Consider the following 17,839-nt stretch of genomic DNA (forward strand, 5'->3'; position numbering starts at 1 on the left):
CCACCGCATGCCCAATGGCACAGAAGCCCCTATTGCTTTTTATTCGCGAACCTTGTCTTCAGCAGAAAGAAACTACAGCCAGATGGACTGCGAGGCTCTGGCTGCAGTAGCGGGTGTCAAAAGGTTCCATGAGTATCTTTACAGCCGGGACTTCGAACTTGTGACCGACCACAAGCCGTTGTTGGGACTACTGGCTGGGGACCGACCTACCCCAATTTCGCTATCCCCTCGCATGACCAGGTGGACTGTGTTCCTGGCAGCATACTTCTACAAACTAATCCATCGCACCGGCTCCCCCCTGGGACATGCAGATGCCTTGAGTCATTGCCCCCTTCCCGAACTGTTGGCTGACCCCACTCCCGAGACACGGTCCTACTTATTGACTGCTTGGACACTGTACCTGTCTCGTCCAATGACGTTGCCCGGTTTTCGGCAAAAGACCCTACCATCAAGCAAATCTTGAACTGGGTGTGGAGGGGGTGGCCCAAGGGGCCTGTTGGGGCTGATTGTAAATTGTATGTTACAAAACAAGATGAATTGTCTGTAATTAATGGCTGTTTGCTGTGGTGGGACCGAGTGGTTATTCCAAACAAACTGCGAAAGGCAGTATTGAAGGCGTTACATGTGGGGCATCCTGGTATTATAAGGATGAAGTCCTTGGGTAGGAGCTATGTCTGGTGGCCTAACATGGACAGGGAGATAGAGGAATGGGTGGTTACCTGCACACCGTGCCAGGAGTCCAGACCAGCTCCCTCAGAGGCGCCCTCTAAGGAGTGGGAGCGCCCTCAAGCACCTTGGTCTAGGGTGCACATAGATTTTGCTGCCAAGTTCATGGCCAAACTTTCCTTGTAGTTGTGGACGCATACTCGAAGTGGTTAGAGGTAGTCCTGATGACCTCCACCACGGCAGAGGTGGTCATCAAGGTGCTACGGAGACTTTTCTCCACGCACGGCCTGCCCGACATCTTGGTCTCTCATAACGGGCCCCAATTCACGGCCATTCAATTCGAGACCTACTTAGCAAGTCAAGGAATCAGGCATGCCCTGGTCACTCCATTCCATCCGGCTTCCAATGGTCAAGCGGAGAGAATGGTACGATCTGCAAAAGAGGTCCTCGCCAGGATGGGCCCGGGGAATTGGCAAACACAGATTGATCACTATTTGTTAATCCAACACATCACGCCAAGTGCCACTACCGGGAGAAGCCCCTCCGAGCTTCTCTGGGTCGCCGGCTAAAATCCCACTTAGACCAGCTACACCCAAACTACTCTGCCGTATCGCCCCCTGACTCAACAAGCAAAATGCGAAACTTTAGCGTAGGGGACTCGGTATACGCCCACAACTACGCTGGGTGAACTCTGTGGATCCCTGCTACAGCGATAGGCATCACCGGGCCTCGCTCTTATCTGTTAGAGCTAGAGGATGGTAGAAATTGGAGGAGGCATGTTGACCAACTCCTTGGTTGCCTCTCTCACGCCAATCTCAGAACACCACACGGAACTCCCGAACAAATCAGCCAAGGCCCTACCCAAATGGAGAAGCACTCACTCCCTCTACAGCCAGCTCAAGCCCGAGGGTACCGGGGGACTTATCTGAATCTGTTGCAGGCCCACAGCGAGCTCCAAACGAGCAAATCCTAGAAGCTCCAGCCGCAGCCTGGGAAAAGTTCCAGGAGGTTCCACGGAGCGAAGCTGGAGAGCAGACAGGACCGTCCGACCTGCCCAAAGAACCGGTTCCAAATGAACTGTGCAGGTCTGGTAGGACTAAACAAAAACCCGCCTACCTACGTGATTACGTGACCAATAGAAACATTCTAACTAAGAGGGGAGGGGTGTTAGATATTAACTCTGTCTGCTGTAGTTTCCAACACGGTCCTCTGTTCAGGCGGGAACAGAGATTGAATCCTATTGGCTAAGAGGTCTGACAGCTCCCTATAAAAGGGCTGCTGTCAGACCAAGAAGTTGCTGGATTGTACAGACTTGTTGCATTACAATAAAGAGCTGTTGTTGCGTTAAGCCTGTGTCTGCCTTCTCACTACCCGATCTAACAAGACGGATATTTCTTCCCACACATCCAAGGTGAATGAACCCATTTCAGCAGTGTGGAGATTGTGAGGGTTGGGAAGTGTGGGTAGGGTTGCAGCTGGGCCATGGTGGCATCAGTGCTGGGGAGGGGGCCCTGCTGGGGTCAAGGGCTGCATCATGGGCAGATATCAAGCTAAAGTCTGTAATTGCTGCTCTTTGTGATTTGCAAAAATACTCCCTTTAAGTTTGCAAGCGGATCCTGGAAGAGCTGCAGCAGAACTCAACTTCCTCATCTTTGGCTGAGTCTCCTAGAGTTGGAGTGCCTAAACCAGCTCAGCCAGGCTGCCGGCAGCATTGATGAGAGGTCTACAAGACCCCCCCCCCCTCCACTCCCTTGCTTGGAGCAATGGGAGCTCAGGACACCCCCTCTTCCACATCCCAATTTGCAGGTTTAGTTTAGAGATATTTAAAAAAAATATTCTGGCACCCGCACTGGGTAAATATTAAAACACGTAGCGTATGACAAGCCTGGGCAATGTCGCAGGAAGTTTTACTTCTCAGCCCCTCGGGCTATTTGCATTTAGATTGCCCTTTAAGGAATTCTGAATACTTTGCATATTTGCCTGGCTGGTAGACATTACAGAGCTCATTGCAAACCTTCTTTCCTGCTTTAGCTTATTAAAAAAATATATTATGAGGAACTCTATACTGTAGAGATATCAAAGTGGTTACTGGGTATTTTGAATGGGAACACCCAACAACCTTTTCTCCAGCCCAGTAAGGTTGGGGCAAATGTGTCTCCACACACTTCTCTTGCTGCTTGCCAGGCTCCCAGCCCCTCCCTTGTCCTTCAAAAGATTGTAGGAAGTTAGCACCCACCCCCTCTCCTAGAAAAATGAAATATCTAGGAAATATTGAAAAGGCAGAATATTATATTTCTCTGATAAGAAATGGAGAAACATGTTTTTAGGTAGGAAACAGACTCACTCTTAATAGCCCCCACCTTTGTCAATGGGCCATTAAAAGGCCTGACCCAGTCCATTCTACATAACAAAGATCTCCCCCTTCAACTCCATGGTGATGGGATTAAGGCATGATGGCATTAGACCTTTACCCATCTCACCTCGGAAGAAGCAATGCTCAACCAAACCTGGACTCAAAACACAGCCTAGAGCAGGGGTGTCCAAACTTGGCAACTTTAAGACTTGTGGACTTCAACTCCCAGAATTCCCCAGCCAGCTGGGAGTTGAAGTCCACAAGTCTTAAAGTTGCCAAGTTTGGACACCCCTGGCCTAGAGAGTTGCCCCATGGGAGCCTGGCAACCAATCAGAATACAAGATCAAGATCAAAGCCCAGAGAGGACATAAAACCAGGGACTTTCAGCATCTCGGTCTCTTTTCTTCTTCACTCAACATCTGGAAGCTTGGAATCCCCCTTTTCTGTTCAGGAGCTCAAGCCACGTGATCCTGTCCACCATTAAACATCCTTCCAAGCAGCCTCCATGTTTCCAGTGTCTTTTCCCCCACTTGGAACTGAACTCAGAAGGACATTTCTTCCAACAGGATCCTTTTCACCAAGAAAGAGACAACTGACCCGCTGCACAGTGGAACTAATCTACTTACTTGCCATCCAAGAAGCTTCCTCAGTTCTAAGTTCTTCCCTTCAGTTCTTCAGTCAGAACTGAAGAAGCTTCTTGGATGAGAAGCGAAAGGTCTTCAGGGAAAAACAAACTCCAGTTTCCTTTTGAAAAAGCACCTCTGGGACAACCATGACCTGGATGAGTGAGGATCTCCATAGACCAGGGGTGTCCAAACTTGGGAACTTTAAGACTTGTGGGCTTCAACTCTCAGAATTCCCCAGCCGGCAGTTGAAGTCCATAAGTCTTAAAAGTTCCCAATTTTGGACACCCCTGCCACAGAGAATATATTTTATGATACAGGGAGGTGGAAAATAAAACCTGTTTTCAGTGGAAAGAAATTATAGGCTTTGGGTTTGTTTGTTTTTAAATCCTTTTACCCAAACATTTATCTCAAAAATAGATTTCTTTTTACTGCATTATTTCTAACTCCACTGCTTCAAAAAAGGAGGGAGCAGCCATCCCGTGCAGCTCCAGCTCCTTTTCCATGGAAGAGGCAAGACAAAACCTTTGTCTAGAAGGGCAAAGGGCCTGGAGTAATGTTCCAGCTATCTGTGGACTACAAAAGTATGAAACGGCCCCTTAGCAGGAAAAAGAACATGGGGGAAAGAATTGCAGATAATTACAGTTACGAAGAGTGGTGCAAAAAAAAAAAGATAGATTATTCTCAATTCAAAAGCTCATCAAACAGTTACCATCTGGGAGCAGTTATAACAGGTTTTTTTTTTTTTAAAGCATTGTATTTGGCAGAAAAAAAGCCAGGAAATCAACTTAAATGACCCTAATGCTCTCTTATTAAGGGAACAGAAGGACATTTATTTAACGGAAATATACTGAAAGAATTAAAGAAGCAGATTTAATTAGTACTCAGATGGAAAGACAACTGCTTTTATGTTTGTGCTTTTGTTTGTTGTTCAGCCTTAAATTTTTTTTTTTAAATCCTTTTCTGGGTAAATGAGTCTATTTGAATTTTGAAAGAACCAGGGTTTCCTCCAACAGGGAAACAAGGCTTGTCCAAATCCCACTCCCAGACCAGGGTGGCCTGATCAGCCGTAAAACAAAATGTTTTTCAAGTCATTTATGCAGCTCTCTAAGCCCGAAGGGAAGGCAGGGCATGAATTCCCATCCTCAAGGCCACTTTTTAACCTTCATTTTCCGTTTCAACACCCATTTGACAACATGAGATAAACCTAATGAGTTTTAGAGATTAAAAAGCCAACCCAAACACCAAGAACAAGATAGATGGATATATGAATGCAAAAGTAGATGAAAGGTGAAAACAAGATTAAATATTTCTGGTTTTAACTGGCCAAAAAGGATCAGGTTTCACTCTGGAATTAGAGACCATTTGTAAGGGGGTTTTTTTTGGGGGGGGGGTGAGGAGCTTTGTCTTTGTTAATACAGGTGAAACTCAAAAAATTTGAATATTGTGCAAAAGTTCATTTATTTCAGTAATGCAACTTAAAAGGTGAAACTAATATATGAGATAAGACTCATTACATGCAAAGCAAGATAGTTCAAGCCGTGATTTGTCATAATTGTGATGATTATGGCTTACAGCTCTTGAAAACCCCAAATCCACAATCTCAGAAAATTAGAATATTACATGCAATCAATAAAACAAGGATTGTACATAGAACAATATCGGACCTCTGAAAAGCATAAGCATGCATATGTACTCAGTACTTGGTTTGGGCCCCTTTTGCAGCAATTACTGCCTCAATGCGGCGTGGCATGGAAGTTATCAGCCTGTGGCACTGCTGAGGTGTTATGGAAGACCAGGATGCTTCAATAGCGGCCTTCAGCTCTTCTGCATTGTTCGGTCTCATGTCTCTCATCTTTCTCTTGGCAATGCCCCATAAATTCTCTATGGGGTTCAGGTCAGGCGAGTTTGCTTGCCAATCAAGCACAGTAATCCCACGGTCATTGAACCAGGTTTTGGTGCTTTTGGCAGTGTGGGCAGCTGGAAAATGAAGTCAGCATCCCCATAAAGCTCGTCTGCGGAAGGAAGCATGAAGTGCTCCAAAATCTCCTGGTAGACGGCTGCGTTGACCCTGGTCTTAATGAAGCACAGTGGTCCAAAGTCCTGTTGCTCCTTGGTCCAAAGTCCTCTTTTCTGATGAGAGCAATGTTTGCCAAAAGCACCAAAAACTGGTTCAATGACCGTGGGATTACTGTGCTTGATTGGCCTCTCCATTCTTCCTCCATATTCAGGGTCCTTGGTTTCCAAATGAGATGCAAAAGTTGCTCTCATCAGAAAAGAGGACTTTGGACCACTAGCACAATACCAATGAAGAAGAAAAATAACAGCTCCCAAAAGAAACCAGCATGGCTGCATAAAGAACTCTCTGACAGATTAAGTATAATCTTTATTGTCATTATACTTAAATACAACAAAATTGGTTTTAACCTCACTGGTGCAAAATTGTAACAGAAACGAAAAAAGAAAGAAAAAGAAAAAAAACCTAGCATGTGCATGGAGTGATTGTGGTTGTAAAAAGGATAAATATAAAAAGTGGAAAGAGGGGGACATAACTAAAACAGAATATCAGCAAATAGCCCGAGCCTGTAAAGATGAAGTGAGGAAAGCTAAGGCTCACAATGAAGAAAGGCTTGCCACAAAAGTAAAAAATAACAAAAAAGCTTCTTCCAACATGTTAAAAACAAGAAAAAAGTTAAGGAAAAAATTGGTCCATTGCTGGGAGAAACTGGCAAGAAGGTGACAAACAACAGGGAGAAAGCAGAACTATTTAACTCATTTTTTGCATCTATCTTTACACAAAGGGAAAAAACAGTCCATGCTGGTTTCCAAAAACAGCACCACAAAAATCAGATTAGGAACACAAGTTGAAATAGGGAAGAAAATGGTAAGTTGAAATAGGGAAGAAAATGGTATTTATGTATTTATCCATGTAATAATTTTTAATTGTTATTATGTATGATGTTTTTGATATGGACTGTACACCGCCCCGAGTCCCTTTGGGAGAGGGGGCGGTCTAGAAGTGCTAATTAAATTAAAATTAAAAATTAAAAGTGAGCACCTATCTACCCTAGACAAGTTCAAATCACCAGGACCGGATGGATTACACCCCAGGGTTCTGAAGGAACTGGCAGAAGAGATCTCAGAACAACTGAACTATATCTTTCAGAGATCTGGAGTACCGGGGATTAGAAAACAGCTAATGTGGTTCCCATCTTCAAAAAAGGGGAAAAAATAGATCCAGGAAACTACAGACCTATCATCCTGACCTCAATACCAGGGAGGATTGTGGAAAAGATAACCAAGCAACAAATTAGCGAACACCTAGAAGTAAACAAAGTAATAGCCGAAAGTCAACATGGATTTGTTAAAAACAGATCATGCCAGACTAATCTTATTGCATTATTTGACAAAGTGACAAAATTAGTGGACCAGAGGAATGCCATCGATATAATTTACTTGGCTTCAGCAAGGCATTTGATAAATTAGACCATAACCTACTACTAAATAAAGTAGAAGAATGTGGGTTAGACAGCATCACCACCAGATGGATTGGTAACTGGCTGACCAACCGCACTCAACGTGTAGTCCTCAATGGAACTGCATCTACATGGAGGGAAGTATGCAGTGGAGTACCCCAAGGCTCTGTTTTAGGCCCAGTACTCTTCAACATCTTCATCAAAGATTTGAATGAGGGAATAAATGGGGAACTCATCAAATTTGCAGATGACACCAAGATGGCAGGAATAGCCAACACTCCAGAAGATAGGCTAAAGATACAGAAGGATCTTGACAAACTTGAACATTGGGCACTATCTAATAAAATGAAATTCAATGGTGAAAAAAATACGGTTCTACATTTAGGCAAGAAAAACGAAATGCACAGGTACAGTATAGGTGGTACCTTGTTCAATAGTAGTAACTGTGAGAGGGATCTTGGAATCCTAGTGGATAACATTTAAATATGAGCCAGCAGTGTGCAGCAGCTGCCAAAAAAGCCAACACAGTTCTAGGCTGCATAAACAGAGGGATAGAATCAAGATCACGTGAAGTGTTAATACTACTTTATAAGGCCTTGGTAAGGCCACACTTGGAATACTGCATTCAGTTTTGGTCGCCACGATGTAAAAACAATGTGGAAACTCTAGAAAGAGTGCAGAGAAGAGCAACAAAGAGGATTAAGGGACTGGAGGCTAAAACATATGAAGAACGGTTGCAGGAACTGGGTATGTCTAGCTTAATAGAAAGAAGGACTAGGGGAGACATGATAGCAGTCTTCCAATATCTCAGGGGTTGCCTGAGATTCCAATATCTCAGGGGGAGTCAAACTATTCTCCAAGGCACCTGAGGGTAGAACAAGAAGCAATGGGTGGAAACTAATCAAGGAGAGAAGCAACTTAGAACTGAGGAGAAATTTCCTGACTGTTAGAACAATTAATCAGTGGAACAGAAATTACCTCCAGAAGTTGTGAATGCTCCAACACTGGAAGTCTTTAAAAGATGTTGGATAGCCATTGGTCTGAAATGGTATAGGGTTTCCAGCCTAGGCAGGGGGTTGGACTAGAAGACCTCCAAGGTCCCTCCAACTCTGCTGTTGTATTTGTATTTGTATAATTCATGTCCCTTGTCTTCATACCTCATCCTTAATGAAACGTGCAAACCAGAGTCTGCAATTCCTGGGTTGGATGAGGAGAGCACAACTTTCTCTTTCTGTCCTGGCCACTTTTTAGAGAGACATGATTGAGAGCGTTTTAACAAACTGTATCCCTATTTGATTTGGTGGCAGCAGTGCCTCAGATAGATATGTATATGTATATGTATATGTACATTCAAACTAAACTGTGATGTTTCTTTGTGACATACGTGTGTGTACGTGAGCATATGCATTATGGTTACCTTTTCAGAGCTGAATGCAATGAAATTTCATTTTAATGTATGCTGATTATTCTATTCTATGCTATTCTGTGCTGTGCTGCTCTATTCTATTCTAAACTCTCCTATTCTATTCTTTCTATTCTATTCTATTCTATTCTAAACTCTCCTATTCTATTCTAAGCTCTAACTCCTATTCTATTCTATTCTAATTCTAATTCTAATTCTAATCTTTCTTTGTTTCTGACTTGGTAGAATTAGCTCATCTATCATCATCTCCTCCTCCTCCTGCTTTCCCCAAGTTCTCTTTCTAGTATAGCCTTTATTGTAATTGTACATCATGTATACAACAAAATTGATTCCAGAAGCTGTTACTTGTCCCTTGTTTTCCCCAGAGGTTTGTCTTGGAAGGATCCATGATTTTCCATTGCTTCTGTATTTCTGCTGAGGTTGAAATATCCCCTTGGGGAGTAAAATTTCTATCTTCGTTGTCCCAACCCAGGCAATCAGAGAGGATATCTCATGCTGGGGGTGGCATCCAGCCTCATGACCCTCTCCAATCTAAAACTTCCCCCTTTCCGAGGGAGGGAGAGCAAATAGGAAAAGGGAGTCTGTCCCAACAACTGGCAGACAATGAGTCAGGTTTCTCATATTCTGTAGAACTTCTTGTCCAGAAACTCAGTCCTCCAGCTTTGGGGGTGGAGGGGAAGGGAAGGTTTAAGTCCATTCCATCCTAAGGGTCAGCGTTCATCACTGGTGCTCTGCCCCTCTCCCCCTGGCCCCTTGCCCCAGAAGAGTGTGTGATGGTTTCAGGTGGGGGAGAGAGGTTTCTTGATAACCTCTAATACTCTGTTTGTCAAGTGTGGCTTCCTTTTCATGTATCTGCAGAAGTGACAGGTATAACAGGACAGTGAGAAGACCTGAGCTTCTGTAGGTATTGTTTTGCAGTACAGGGTTTACTGAAGAAGGTAGGGCATGGACACCTGCTTCTTCCCAAAGTCTTTCTTCATTGGCCATCTCTTCCAATGAATCTTCCTCTCCAGTGCCAGCATTCCAAATGCTACCCAGTACCCACCCTGAATCTCACCTCTCCCCAAGATGGAAGTGGGCAGAGGATCCTAAGAGCTAAGGAACCTTTCCATGAGAAAACAATGCCAGCTAGGCACACGTTCATGACACTTTCAAGTTGTAGACCAAAGGTCTCTAAGTAAATCTCTAAACATTTGCTCTTTCTTTCTTCTTTCTTTTTGTTTCTTTCTTTTCTTTTTTCTGTCTTCCTTCCCTTCCTTCCCTCCCTCTTCCTTTCCTTTCCTTTCCTATCCTTTCCTTCTTTTCCATTCATTCATTCATTCATTTTAAATTTGTTTGCGTCCCATCTCACTGTAAGGAATCTAGTCAAGAGACAAACTAGACATCAACAAGGGGGAGGAGGGCAGTTAACTTGTTTGCAGGAAGCCTTGGCATGATCCAGATGTTCTTTCAAAACTGGGGCTCTGCCTGAAATTCCTTGAAAACTAAGTAATGAAAGCTGCAGGCAGAAATGATAGCCATTCAAGTCCTGAGATGCCAGCATGTGAATACTGCAGTTGAATGAGTTGTTACCCAAGTTTCGAAAATCAAAACACACAATCTAAGGAGGGGGCAATCAATCAATCAATCAATCAATCAATCCATCCATCAGAATAGAGCTGGAAGGGACCTTGGAGGTCTTCTAATCCAGCCCCTTGCTCAAGCAAGGCTCAGACCTCTTCTATTCCCACCAAATCAGCATCATTAAGAATATTTAGCAGGTAAGATGAGAAAATATCTAATGCCAGTTCATCTCCAATACCATTCAAGAAACCAGATAGAACTTCAGGGCTTCTTGAGGTTACATAGGGTGAGCTGGAGGGTTTAAAAAAACTGTTTAAAAACTGGCTCCAACCTCTACCACCTGTGTAGGGAAGGTAAAGTTGTGCAGGACTGAAGAATCTAGGAAATTGCTGTAGAACCTGTATTTATTAAGACTTAAAGGTTTATTACGGACACTTTGGGACCGAAGAATAATATGAAAGATCAAGTATCAGAACAGAGTATCATTAAACTCCTTAAGGGGTGATTTAGTCAATGTCAGATCGCCTCAGATTGGTAAATTTAATAGGACTATTTGTATTGTATTGTATTGTATCTGGTTCTGGTCACCCAGATACAAAAAAAGATAATGAGACTCTAGAAAGAGTCCAGAGGAGAGCAAATAAGATACAATACAATACAATAGTAGAATTGGAAGGGACCTTGGAGGTCTTCTAGTCCAACCCCCTGCCTAGGCAGGAAACCCTATACCGTTTCAGACAAATGGCTATCCGACATCTTCTTAAAGACTTCCAGTGTTGGGGCATTCACAACTTCTGGAGGCAAGCTGTTCCAATGATTCATTGTTCTAACTGTCAGAAAATTTCTCCTCGGTTCTAAGTTGCTTCTCTCCTTGACTAGCTTCCACCCATTGCTTCTTGTCCTGCCCTCAGGTGCCTTGGAGAATAGTTTGACTCCCTCTTCTTTGTGGCAACCCCTGAGATATTGAAACACTGCTATCATGTTTCCCCTAGTCCTTCTTTCCATTAAACTAGACATACCCAGTTCCTGCAACCGTTCTTCATATGTTTTAGTCTCCAGTGCCCTAATCCTCTTTGTTGCTCTTCTCTGCACTCTTTCTAGAGTCTCCACATCTTTTCTACATCGTGGTGACCAGAACTGAATGCAGTATTCCAAGTATGGCCTCACCAAGGCCTTATAAAGTGGTATTAACACTTCACGTGATCTTGATTCTATCCCTCTGTTTATACAACCTATGCATAAATATGCAGATTATTAAAGGGCTGGAGGCTAAGCCATACAAAGAAGTGCTGAGGGAAGTAGGTATGCCAACTTTAGCAAAGAGAAGGCTTAGGGGAGACACAGCTACCTTCCAATACTTGAAGGGCTGTCATAGGCAAGACAGCATCCATTTATTCTCTCCATAGCACCTCAGGGCAGGACAAGAAGCAATTGGTAGAAACTTGTTAAAGAGAGATCCTACCTGGAGCTAAGAAGAAATTTCCTAACAGTGAGAATAATCAATGGAACAGCTTGCCGCCCTCCATCACTGGAGGTTTTCAAGAAAAGATTGGACAGCCATTTGTCCAGGATAGACTATGGACTCCTGCCTTGGAGAGCGGATTGGATTAGGAGACCTCCAAGGTCCCATCCAGCTCTATGATTCTAGGAAGTGGCCGAAGCCCCGCCATATAAATGAAGACACCTTTACAGGTTGATTCTGCTTCTCTGTAGCCAACAATGGTCCTTCTGGCTCCCAGTTTCATGAATTTGCCATCCCGAGACTCTGAGGAGTGGACAGAGGGAGGGGATGATGGGATGGCTTCCCACCGACAGCCTGCCATCATTCTTTGAGTCTTCTGTCACACAAAGCTTCCATGTTTCTTGGGATGGTTTGTATTAAAATAGCTGATGAAGATATAACATGTGCAAGTTGGGCAAAATACCCTTGGGAATTTATTAACGATCTCAAAGGAGGGAGGGAAAGCCTGATTATTAGTTGATTGTCATGCTGGTTGGGGAATTCTGGAAGTTGAAGTCCATAAGTCTTAAAGTTGCCTAATTTGAAGACTCCTGTTCTAGAAGATGATAGGTGGAACACTGGTCAACACTGCAACACGGCTGCTAAAAAGGAAACTCCTGTGCTACTTTGGGATGTAATAAGAGGAGCATAAGGGTACAAATCACAGGAAGATACTCTCTGAATTTTTTCTGCATTTGTCACCTGGAATACTACATTCAATTCTGGGTACCACAATCTCAAAAAGACACCGGCAAAGAATTGCTCAGAGGATGAGCCCTGGAGCAGCTCTCTGTTATAGTCAGAAGGTATAAGCTTGTTTTCTTTAAAATATATTGATTCATTTGCTGTAAACAATTTCCATGGCTGCCCATTACGCTATTGTGAGTCTGGGGAGCGAGCAAGAAATTAAAACCAGAAAACAACAGAACTCAATTAATTAAAAAAAGCTTTAAAACAACTATCAATCAATACATCATGTGTCAGAGATCCAAAACAACAATTCTAACATTGGCGGGGGGGGGGGGGGGAGGACAAATCCAAGCAACCAACAGGACTCCCTTAATTCTTCTAATAGAATTGCACAACTGCAAGATGGGCAGCATATAATGAGGTTATCCATCTGGTCGTGTTTGACGCTTGGCGATTCGGGCAGCATTTAAATCTAATAAATAAAACCTGGCCTAAATGCCCAAGGCACAAACAGATCCTTAGTGCGTTACCAAAGCCAACAGACTCCCTTGCAAGGCTGACACCATGGCACTGTGCCAACTTGGTGCCTCATGCCCAAATACTCATGGTAAAGGCAAAGGTTCCCCTCGCACATATGTGCTAGCCGTTCCCGACTCTAGGGGGAGTGTTCATCTCCATTTCAAAGCCAAAGAGCCAGCGCTGTCCGAAGACGTCTCCGTGGTCATGTGGCCGGCATGATTAAACACCGAAGGAGCACAGAATGTTGTTACCTTCCCACCAAAGGTGGTTCCTGTTTTTCTACTTGCATTTTTACGTGCTTTCGAACTGCTAGGTTGGCAGAAGCTGGGACAAGTAATGGGATCTCACTCCGTTACACAGCGCTAGGGATTCGAACCGCCGAACTGCCAAGTTTTCTGATCGACAAGCTCAGCGTCTTAGCCCTGAGCCACCGCATCCCTATACTCATGACCCTGGGCTAAACCATTGCATAGTTTTGCTTGACTTTGGTAAGTCTGTTATTTAGGGCTTAGCTAACCCTGGCTTATTCAACAAGCGCTGTTAAACAATTGTTGTTTTTGTTTTTGAAGAGGCTGTCCCAACCTGAACAGAGTTTACTAATACGTCCTTAGATTTTTTTTTAAGAGGAAACAAAACTATTATTAAATTGGCCTATTAGCATGGAATCAGAATGGCCAGAAGGAGCCTCCCTCCATCCGGTCCTCAGGCTCATCAAACACCATACTGCTCTCCTCCTTGTAAAAAAAACAAAAAAGGGGGGTGGGGAGAAGTGCAGAGGGAAGAAGAAAGGTCCAATCCAGGGGTGTCAAACTCAAGGTCGGGGGCCAGATCTGGCCCATGGCACAGAGTGTTTAGATCTGACATGGGGCCACCTTAGAAACATCCTAGCACTGGCCTGCGGTGCCTCTACCAGCAAAAATGGAGCTCAGAGGGCCACATGCGGCCCTCTCAGGCTCTGTTTTCAGCTGCAATGGCCTCCTGCAGCCTTCTACCAGCAAAAATGGAGCTCGGGGGGGTGCGCACATGGCCCCCTGAGCTCCGTTTTCGCTGGCAGAGGATTGCAGGAGGCCATTGCAGCTGAAAACGGAGCTCTGGAGCCTGTTTTTGCTGGCAGATCACTCGGGCTGCCACAGACGCCCCTGACATGAGTGATGTCAAGTTGGCCACGCCCACCCCAGCTCCCGAGGCAAAACACAGCCCTGATGCAGTCCTCAATGAAATCGAGTTTGACACCCCTGTTCCTGTCAGATATTCCCACTTCCTTCATCCACCCCTCAGATCCCTTCTAAGGGTACTTCTGCAGAAATCTGAAATGCTACAATCTCCCCCAACTTGCTTTCTCTGTTTCAGGCTGCAGGACTTTTCCCCAATGTTCTCAGAACCGCCTGTGTCCACTTCTCCATCCCTCAGACTGGTAAAGAGCATTCTAGATGAGGCTGAGTGTGCAGAATTAAAACAGGATGTCTGATGCGCTGGAAATTAAGTTGCTATTGATTCAGCCTCCGACGGCACCAGCCCCTTCCTGAAGCTGCAGCACCAGGCTGCCTCTTGTTCAGCATGCAAGTGATTACGGTCCTAAGACCTCTCCCACACAAATTCACCCGACGGGGAAGACCCCCTTCTCCCTTCCTGCACTGCAGGCTTCTGCTGACATCGAGGCGATTATGGCTGAAGACCATATGGCAGGACGCCCATTGGGGAAGGAAGCTGGAGAATGCTCCAAGCCTTAGGGCAAGGTGTCAAACTCAAGGCCCGGGGGCCGGATCTGACCCACAGGGTGCTTAGATCTGGCCTGCGGGGCCACCCTGAAAACAGTGTTGGTCTGGCCCCGGTGCCTCTGCCAGTGCTTGGGAAGGCCACACAGGGCCCTCCTGAGCTCCATTTTTGCTGGCAAAGGGTTGCAGGAGGCCGTTGCAGCAGGAAACGGAGCTCAGGAGCCTGTTTTCGCTGGCAGAGCACGTCGCGGGCCACCACAGTGCCCCCAACACGAGTGACGCCGACTCTGGCCATGCCACCCCCCCGAGGTCAAATACAACCCTGATGCAGCCCTCAATGAAATTGCATAAGTGCATTAATGTGCATATTGTCCCTGTCATTGTATTTTTATTCTCTTATTCTTGCTCTCGTTTTGTTTGACAAATTCCAATGAATAAAATAAATAAATAAATAAAGTTTGACACCCCTGCCTTAGGGAAACCGAAGCAGTGTGTCATCTCCAGAGTTTGTGCTGTAGGAGGCAGACAACAGCAACTTCTTCCAGAGCGGGACGAAGGTGAAGTTTGGGTTAAATAAACCCTCTGTCTGCAGCAGAGCCAGGCCTGTGAATCTGTCTGCCCCGAGCATTGAAAATGACACCAAGGGATGTTTGGGGCACAATTACTGCCTGAAATCTGCAGAGGCTGATAAGGATGCAAATGGCGTCCGCCCACCGCTGAACAAGAGGAACAAATGCAAGTTGAAATTTAGGAGTAATAATTCCCCGGGGGTTAAAAACACACACACACACACACAATTTCAACCATTTGATTACTCAGCTGGGCTAAATGCCCAAATCCACTGCAGCCCTGCTTGTAAATTTCAGGCTGCAAAGAATTCCCTGGCCAAGAAACTCTCTCCAAATGTTTCTGGGGTCCGGGGAGGTGGGGGGTGGGATCAGAGCAAGTTGTTGCATTCATGCTAGGCAATTTTGTGCTGCATCATTGCCTCAAAACAGCATTTCCCAACCTGGGTAGCGTTGAGATGTGTGGCTTTCAGCTCCCCAAATTCTTAGCAATAGCCATATTGGCTGGGAATTCTGGGATTTGAATTCCACCCATCTCAAAGGTTGATACATTTTAAGCGGGTGGGGCTCTGTGGCCAAACAGGATGCTTTTGTCTTTGGGCGCTGAAATATCGGACAGGAAAACCATGGAACTTCTCCAGCTACAAACTTAATCCAGCTTTTGTTTCTGCCTTCTTCCCTCCAGGACTCAGGAAAACTGAACATGAACAGGAAGTTCAAGTGCAAAGGTCAAGAGAAGGTAAAAATACCCGCCTACTCTCAACTCCTTGTGCACAGCTGCTCAGAACCCAGTGGTTCTGCTTCATCTTTCCAATCAGCCTCCATGTTTCCAATGTCTTCCTCCTGGCTTGGAACAGAATCAGATGGATATTTCTTCCAACACCCCAAAAGAGAAGAGCAGCCCCCGGGATTACAGAAGCCAGCAACTGAGCCCACCCCACCCCAGATATATGTCACAGGGGATGGCAAGCAGAAATGAAGGCATCCAAACGCAAAAGAATGAACTATGCTGGGCTGGAGGTTGTGATTTTGTATTCACCAGCAACGGAAAGTATTTAATTTGGGTGATGTCTAATTCTTTATTTGTATTTGCAGAGGGAGGGAGAGCACTGCAATTACCAGTCCACTTGATAAACATCTAACTTTGCACGGACAGAGATGCCAAGCAATGCCAAAGAACAATGTCAGCAGACGGGCTGCATATCACGGAGCGCTAAGAGGCAGAGGGAGGAAAGGGGCTGAGCCCCCAGGTTCAAGAAGAAGACCATAAAGCTCTGTGCTTGTTCCATTTGGGACATTTGCTCCTTCCGTGCAAAGCTCAAGACCCACCTTTTCCAAGTAGCTGGCCTGGCTCAACCATAGTTTGATCATATCACTCCTGACGGGTTTTTAATCTTGTAATTTTATTTAGGGGATTTTAAATTGCGATCTTAATTTTGTTTCCATTTATTTGTCTACCTCCTCCATGTATACGTCTATATTTTTGTGTATGTATTGTCTATATTTGTATTTTATGTGTTTTTTACTGTACGCCACCCCGAGTCCTTCGGGAGAGGGTGCGGCTAACAAATAAAATATTATTATTATTATTATTATTAATCCACCTTGGCAAATCCACCAGCTGAGCTGGTTCCCTACAAGAGATCCTTTTAAAAAAAAATCATTCCCATCAGAAGAAATGGACAAGAGAGAGCGGAGCGGTTTCAAATTTGCTGCTGGCATGCTACAGTCCCCCCTTTCTTTCGCTCTCTTTCATGTTTGAAGGAAGAGAGGATGAGAACCAGCAAGCTCATCATGGGGAAAAAAAGAAGATGCAGGAGCCAATCTGGGTCGGTTACCAGAACGAGTGTTTTGGTCTTCCAAGCTTTCAGATTACAGGGAAGAGAAAGGAAAAAAACAAGGTTCAGGACCAACCACACAGCACACTGTGCCATACATCAAAAACATTTCAGAAGCAGTAGAACGCAGCTTCTGAGATCTGCAAGTGGGCATCCTACACCGTCCAGAGGCTACCATAGGAGGACAAATCATGCACTGCAAAGATTGCTTGGAAGTGGGAGATACTTCTAATGTAATCCACTGGATCCCCTGAAAGGATTGCCCCTGTGACTATATAGGACAGATGGGGAGGAAGCTAACCACCAGATTGCAAGAATATAAGTGAGCGGTCAGACGAGGAACTCATTGCTAGCCTCACATTGCAATGAACAAGGACATGCCTTGATTTTTGCAGATTGTTGGATGAGCAGGCTCAAAAACAGCCAGGGAAATGATTGAAGCCTGGGAAATGGGCCTCTTGTCAATCAACAGGAGTGCTGATTTACCACCAGCATATCACGTATTAGGAGCAGAGGACTAGGTAGCACAAGGAAACAACAGCCAACGACTTAATAGCCGGCCATCAACACCCCAACCAACATCTAAAAAGCCACCCACAATCAGGCACCACATAAATACTGTACCACAAATAGAATAGTCCAAAGCACATACTCTGCAGAGAAAAATTCCCTGAGGGCAGCCTTAAGCATGAGTCTCAAAGCTCGGAACATTAAACCTGTGGTCCCGGTGACCAACCCAGATTGGATCCTGCAACATTATCCTGAGACACACATAGTCGCCTTCATTCAGAAAAAGAGAAGTGCCAAAAAAAGCTTCACCTGCCCTGCTGCAGGACTTATTTTGCATGGACTCAGTGTTTGAGCACCTGCATCTTTGCAATAACATGAGCCGCCTGGAGTCCTCAA

The 17,839-nt window shown here is 44.9% G+C and overlaps 1 protein-coding gene across 2 annotated transcripts in view; it reads right to left on the bottom strand.

Moving 5' to 3' along the window:
- Positions 1-17,839, bottom strand: part of RAB26 (RAB26, member RAS oncogene family) — a 214,351-nt gene that overhangs the window by 18,786 nt on the left and 177,726 nt on the right. The gene's annotated exons all lie outside the window — the stretch shown is intronic.

This window comes from Natrix helvetica (genome assembly GCF_964273705.1).
Source record: "Natrix helvetica genome assembly, chromosome: 13".
In the NCBI taxonomy this organism is placed as follows: Eukaryota; Metazoa; Chordata; class Lepidosauria; order Squamata; family Natricidae; genus Natrix; species Natrix helvetica.